Source organism: Nicotiana attenuata, unplaced genomic scaffold (genome assembly GCF_001879085.1).
Source record: "Nicotiana attenuata strain UT unplaced genomic scaffold, NIATTr2, whole genome shotgun sequence".
Taxonomy (NCBI): Eukaryota; Viridiplantae; Streptophyta; class Magnoliopsida; order Solanales; family Solanaceae; genus Nicotiana; species Nicotiana attenuata.
In genome coordinates, this window is record NW_017672154.1 from 202,573 (window position 1) to 210,396 (window position 7,824).

Genomic DNA, 7,824 nt, shown 5'->3' on the forward strand with positions numbered 1-7,824 from the left:
AAAAAAGACCTTAACGAGCAGAAAACAAAGCCTACAAAAAGCCCACGGGCAAAAAACAGTGTAAGAGCCATTATCGCCAGCCAAATTGACAACTTGAGGACTAAAGTGAGCTCGAATTATAACCTGATTCGGAGACCGGATCCATATATCAAAAGGTCTCTACGACCAAAAAGCGTAAGAGCACTTGTCGCCAGCCAAAACTGACAGCTTAAGGGTCAATTAAAGCTTGAATCATAACGCGACTTGGAGACTGGACCCTAAATAAAGCTAAAACGACCAAACACCCAAAGGCGAGAAATAAAGCCATCGTCGCCAACCCAGACGAGCACCAAATCAAGCTCGAGTCGGATCCCGACTAGAAAACTGAACCCGGCAACGAGCAAAGCGTACAAGCCTTAGGGCAAGTCCGGGATCGAATCGACCCTATTGAAATTCCAGCAAATGAAAATACAAAGAATATAAGTTACGGGGATCCCCCTCTTATTGCTTCATATTGACGACAAGGCGCAACCCCAACCTGCATAGAATATTGAAAACCATACATACATAACAAAGGAGGCAGGAAGCGATCATTCCGCTTTTCTCCGGCAGTCATAGCCCAGCGTCTTCCTCCTAATCATCCTCGGCAACAGACATCAGGAACTTGGCATCATGCTCCTCTCCTTTGGCTTGCTCGATCTCCCTCGAGAGATCGAAGCCCCTAGCGTGAATCTCTTCAAAGATTTCCCTCCGGGATCTGCACCTCGCGTACTCTCTGCTATTTTCAACACGGTTGAGGATCTTCTGCAACTCAACTTTAGCGACATCGGCACTCCTCGAGTAAGCTGCCATTTTCTGCCCCGACCTGGTATCATTCATCACCACCTCGGCTCGAGAATTCACCAACTTGGTTTTCGTATTCGAAAGTTTGGATGACAGTTTCATGATCATCTTCACCAGGGCAGAGTCATTCGCACGAGCAGCCTGGATTTGCGCCTCAAGGGCGGAAACCCCGGCCTGAGCTCTCTTTTTTGCCTCGGAATGGATATTCACGCGTGCATGTAGCTCGATGAATTTATGTTTGGCTTTGCCAACTTCGCCCCAAGTTGCTTCAGCTCACTCGCCCTGTCCTCCAACTGAAACAACAACACGTCAAGACGGTAAAAAGGGAGTGCAATTCAACACAAAATGCAGGATACCTGTTTCTCCAAAAAGGCCTCCCGAATCCGATTCCGATCAGCCTCACGTCGTAAAGAGACAAACTCACTTTCCTTTGCCGCACAAAGACGTATTAGGGATTTCTCTTTGTCTTGAGTATCCCGTAGTAGAGCCTCACAATGAAGCAGTTCGGCTTTGAGCCTGTCAAAAACCTGAGAACGAAAGTCAGGTGGGCAAAAATAAAAGGGAAGAATGTAAGTCCGAAACATCTTTACAGCTATCAAAATGCACCATTAGGCCGAAACGATGAGCCTCGCCAAAGGCCGAAGCAACATCCGACGATACCCCAACCCCTGGAATTTGCCGATTGGCCGCATCATTTTCCCTTAGCCGCCGCGAAAGGGTCGCCCCGTCACAGTCCTCCGCGCGCCCTGGGACATCTTTCTTTTTTCCGACGCTCCCTGGCTCCGGAGTCAACGACCTCTTTTCCCCCCAGGGAATTTGGCCTCACCTCGAAGAGACTCCTGGAACCTGCAGTAGATAAATCAGATGAGCCAGCAAGAAGGAAGCTGTCCTTAAAAAGCCAAGGTGCGGAACATATACCGTGGTGCTTCACCTCCCATCTCCCCTTTGATAGATCTCGCCATCGCCGCCTGTCGTAAACTGAGCAAGCTACTAGTTTACGGGACCATTCAGCTACGTCTGGGATCTCGCTGGGCAACCAGCGAGTTGCTATGAACAAAAAACGGGAAGACACCGTTACGGGGATAACCCCATGCTGAGTTAAAGAACAATTCAAACAAAGCACTTACGCATGAGGTTCCATCTCTCAAGAAACGGCAAAAATTCTTCGGGTATAACATTGTTCATCCGGATTCGCACGAACTGATTCATCCATCCGCAGTCCTCGTCCCCCTCACTGCCAATCCCAGGAACTCTAGCGGATCTACGCTGGAGAGCAATCAGGCCCCGATAACACAATGGCTGATACACCTCACAAGATGGCTAAGGGTGAATTCTATCCCGGCCCGGTCAGGAAAATATCTCATCGAACGCACTATCCTTTAAAGAATGGGATGAACCTGCACCAACGCTACTTGATAACTCCGACAGAAATCAAACACGACCCAATCCGGGTGACCCAGCGCGAAAGAATGGACATATACACTCAAGAACCCCTCGGCGTATGTCGTTATATTCTCCTCAGGGGAGGGTGCTCGCAAGATCGTACTCTCCCCCCATCCGCACTCCCTCCTGATTATCTCGAGGTTTTCCTCCCTCACCAATGAAGTGATCTTCGACACATGCCCTCGATGACCCGAAACATTGGGGGGTTTCCCTAATATGCGACTTTCCCCGAGACAGGGTTACCCGGATCTTGTTCCCCTGATGCCGGGAATGATGCACCAGTGCCAGCCAAAGGTGGGGCACAGCAGAGCCCCTTTTTTGTCCGAGGATCAGCAGTCGAGGAAGCGGCCATGGCTACAGTAGAACAAAGGCAAAAAGGATGAGGATCCTGGCAAAAACCCTCTGAGGCGGCTGAAAGCGGAAGAACTCGTGCAAAGAGAAAAGCTCTGCAGAAAAGGTAGGCCCACCATAATCTGCAAAATCACCGTTTGAAGGGCATATAAGAAAATATATAAAGGTTGAGCAACGGCCGCTCGGTTGTCCAAAAGGGGCCAATTAATCCTAGCCACATTAACATTGCCTTCTCCTTGGGGAGTGCACTAGCAGAATCATGCCAGGCGCCCACATGACTAGTAAGATCGAAGAGCCTTGGGAGTTCCCCGACATCACGAAAATCGAATCGAGAGGAATTATCGAATCCGCTTCAGGATACGGCTAGCCTCGGAGCCCCGAAGGGCCGATATTAGAACGCAAAGATAAGGGAGCAAGAAGAAGAACGGACCGAACAAAAACCCTTTTCTATACATGGCAACAAGAAGATAAAGCGTCTGTAAACTGTTTGCTTCCTAAAAAGGGAACACATAAAGCAAAAGGAGATACACGAAAGGCCAGGAGACTACTCCTCGCCGCTATCATCTTCGCCCCTATCGGGAGTGTTCAATGGCACCAACTTTTCTTCCGCACACGAGCCTCTGCCAAATCGACAGATAGCTCGAAGCCTCTACTCACGAGTTGTTCCAGGATTTCCCTTTTGGCCTTCGCTTTAGAATATTCGATGGCTCGAGATAGTCTCTGGTCGGCTGCCATAGACATGTCGTGAATCATCATATGCGCCGTGGTCGCATATTCTTGTAAACAGCAGCATATTTTTCGGCTTAAGATTTGGCAGCAGCCAAGGCAATGTTCTCCCTATGAGTATTTACAAGAAGGTCTCGAGATGTCACCAATTCTCCGTCTCCAGCTGGAAAATTCGCGAGCTACTCTGTTCGACCTGTGAGGGAGGACAGGCTGATGAATATATGAATCCAGAATAAGTGTGAATGCAGGACAAAGGTACAAGTATGAACAAGGCAAAATACCTAAGCAGCAAGAGTAGTTTTCTCCTGGAGCGCCACTTCTAGAACTCTTCGAAGCTCCCCCAACTCTCTATCTCCCTGGACACCGCGTGCCTCCGAGTCCCGAAGTTTCGAAGCAAGATTGCCACACTCCTTCTCGCGGCAAGAAAGCTCCCACTGGAGTCGAAGGATGGCTTGATCATACATCTCCTTACACTGCGACACAATGAGCAAAGGTAAACAAAGTGCCGAGAAAAATACCCGTGAACAGAAAGAAAATATGCGAGGGAAGACTATCACCTGTTGTAGAGACTTCTCTGCCGCTCTAACAGCACCGGGGATATCGAGATCAGCCTTGTCGATCACGCCGTCAAAAATAGCGGCCATGAAGTTCCCCCTTTGGAAGAAGTCCCAGCTTTGGCACCAACCATCCGTTCGGCATCACTCAGTTCCCCAGAGGAGATAGGATAATTCGAGATCAGATCGTTAAAGCCGCCGATTTCTCCAAAAAGTGACCCGCTCTCCCGAATGGCCCCGAGCTCCAGTCTCTCAATATCAGCTTCTACAGTTCTCCTCTCGAGGGTTGCGCCAGATCCAACTACACGAGTCGAGTCCGCTTCAGCGTTCTCTTCGAGGGTCCTTCGCCCTTCGGCTCGATAGGAACCAGTCGTACCGGACTCAGCAGCCTCCGATTGGGGCGCCTGCAGATCCATCACGTCGGGCTTTGCTCTCTTCCTCAATGGACTCCCCTCGTCGTCCTCCCCTTCAGCATCAGGGTTCGACCTAGAAGTTAGAGCAATTTTCTGGTCGGAATGAGCGACGGCTGCCCTACCTTTCCTTTTTCTGCTCGCATCGGGCTCCAAAGCCTCTACTTCATCGCCGGGGGGTGGCCTTATCTGCATATTTTTGCCAAGACCTGTACCAACGTAAAAATCATCATACGATTGAGCTTAGGGTTCGGAGGGAAACACAAAACACGAAGCACAAGCAACGATGAAGCCTCATCGTGATTCTTGGCCACCCAACGGCCCCTAGCCAGGACGATCCAAGACCTAGCGCGGTACGGGAACCTCCTGTCACACCTCCTTTTTTCACACCCCGGAAAGGGTGTAAAGGAGTTTTTCCAATTAAAGGACAATCGAAACGGGATTTGTTATTAAAAATCAAAGTCGCCACTTGGGAGATTTATGGTGTCCCAAGTCACCGGTTGAATCCCGAATCGAGGAAAAGAATGACTCTGTTTAACAGTCCGCGACCAGAAATCCGAGTAAGGAATTCTGTTAACCCGGCAGAAGGTGTTAGGCATTCCCGGGTTCCGTGGTTCTAGCACGGTCGCTCAACTGTCATATTTGGCTTATTTATTTGACTTTAGAACATGTTTTAACCTATGTGCCTTTGAAATTTGAACCGCTTTATTATTATTATTTTTAAAGAGAATTGCAACGTTGTGAAAACACGTCTCGAACCACGTCACATAAATGCACCCGTGGTTTTTGACACATTTCAACTTCGTTGGGATTTGGATTTGGGTCACATAACTGTGCACCCGAGTTTAAGAAAGTAATATTATTGAATGTCGGGCCTAAGAGCGACTAACGGGTTATTATCTTTGCGGGAGGCCGTGGAATTCGCTAAACGGCATGCCCGAATTCTAAGTATTTTAATATAAGCATTTAATGAGGGCCCCGCAATTTATATATTTTTGTTTGGCGAGGCTCATCTCATCGTATTATTTAAAGGCCAACCTAAAGCAAACTACGATTTTTTATTTATTTGTCTCTAATAATAAAAGAAAAGGTCCTAATATTTTACATTATTAAAGCTATGGTTAAAGTAGTCAAGGAATTTGGGTTCCGGTTCAAATCCACACTCGAACAAGGGGTGAACCTCTTAACTCGAATATGCCACTTAACCGGAAAGCCAAAAACCTATACTACAAAATTAATCTTAGATTTAATACTCACAATATTTGACTTTGGAATTTGCCCCAAGACAATTCAAATGAAAGTCATTGGCCTTGGGCCTAAAATAGATAAGGCTATGGCCTGGGCCTTGTATCAACAATATTGAGGCCCAGATCAGATGGTACAGCCAATAAACGAGCCCAGCCAAAGCAATGAAAACTATCCCAGTGATTAAGTTTGATACTTGAAATAACGAATAAAAGGGAAAATTTCAAATCCAATCTAATTGTCAGTTTAAATCTAAATCTGTTACCCAATCTAATTTGACAAGGCGTTGTAAGCACTCAAAAGCCTTAATGACTGGATTGGCCATCTCTCCTACATAACGATTATGACCCAAAAACCGAGTGAATAGCGAGTCAGTCATAATCCATATTCCATTATTGGATAGGTACGACCAATCCATTTAACTGAAAATTTTCATCAAAGTCAAAGCAAAGAACGATTTTCTTCCTTCGAGGCTCCGGGATAAAGATACAATTTTGCGTAAAAATTGTGAAAAAAAATTCGATTCATGTTTGCAAAAACAACGTTCCCTTCTTTTACTGATATTTTTATAACGGATTAATTCAATGAATTAGAACGAATCACCTGATTGATGGTCTATATCTTTTAGACTATAGTTAATGGATACTCTTAAATCATAATTCTAATTATATAGACTATGATTCCATACCAGAAAAATTTTNAAACATTGCTTAAATAGATCAATTAAACCAAAAGACTAAGCTAGACGACAGCGAGCAAGTAGTTCTTCATTATTCGACTTCAAATGTGTTCATACATGCTGATATGATTTCAATATCTCTTGAGTCTAAGGATATACCTGGAATTAGAACAGAAATGAAGAAGAGGTAAGTCAGCTAAGCAATAGCTAACAGCAGCTCAAACTCAAGGCAGTTAGATCAATTTTTGACTCCAAAACACCACAGCTAAACCAGGAAGGAATAACAGCAGATTACACACCAAAAGCAAGCAAAACCAGATACGATTGGATCAAATTCTACTCGAAATCAACCAGAATTCTTGGACTTGAACCCAAATCAGATCTAAGAGATGCTCAGGCCATTTTTAACCCTCTGTTGACTGAAAAATTACTCTACAGCTGAAAATCTAACTTAAACTCCTAAAAGAGTTCGAATGGAACAGTATTTTTGGATTTTTTGTAGTTTTGGTTTTGTATTTTTTCTTCCTATTGGGATGAACTGAGATCTAAAAGAGCTTTGAATGTTGAATTCAAATTCTAGATATGCTAAAATTGTAGAGACTAGTTTTGGGGTGGGGGGTATTTTTTGGGGTTCTAAAAACTTCTGACTTAAGGCATTGGCATGCCTTTTATAGGCAAATGAGGTCAGCCTCAGATTTTGTGTTTGCCTTCTAGTCCCTAGGTTATTTCAAAAATCGTCCTTTACTATTGACTTATTTCTCTAAGCAANTAAAGACTAAGCTATTGAAATATATCCAATCATCTAGGCCTAAATACTTTAAAAATACTGAATTAAAGAATAATTATTGATGAAATTGAAACAGATTAAACTAGACTAATTAAACTAACAGAACTATTGATTCAATCAAGCAAAAATCAAACAGTACCCAAAAGAGATTTGAAACACGATTAAACTAAAATCTAAAAAGGAAACAAAAATCAAATTACAGAGCTAATACACATGTGTTTAACCAAATACTACACTGCTTATCAGAATTGCCAAACACCAACTAAATCAAAGTAAAACTAAAAGAAAAAAATCTAACTACACTACAATTTAAACCGCTCAGAATTAAACTTAACAATCAGAAACAAAATGAAAAAAATCAACATTAAGCTAATATGAACCAATTACTGAAATTCGCAAAAGCAAACAATTGAATTGGAAGAACACAGATAAACAAACACACATAAAAAAAAAAGGAATTGAGAAACTCACTGATTTTCGGCTTTAATGCATCAACTAGAAATTGGCCCCAAAAATGATATTATATGTCTATTCCATGTCAAATAAGCATATGATATCATTTTCAGGGCCATTAGACATTGGTAATCGAGAGTCGCAGTTTCAACCTTGCTTAAAACCCTAGATGTGAAATTAGGGCCATCCGGTTGGGTTTTTTATGAAATAATCAAGAGTACGGGGTTTGTGGTGACCTGGTAATTATAGGGTGTGAGTTTGGTTGTGTTTGGACGGCGGCGTCGCCGTGCACGGTGGCGGCGGCGCCTAGGGTTTGGTAGATTTGGGGTTTTTGGTTGGGATTTGAAAGAAAAC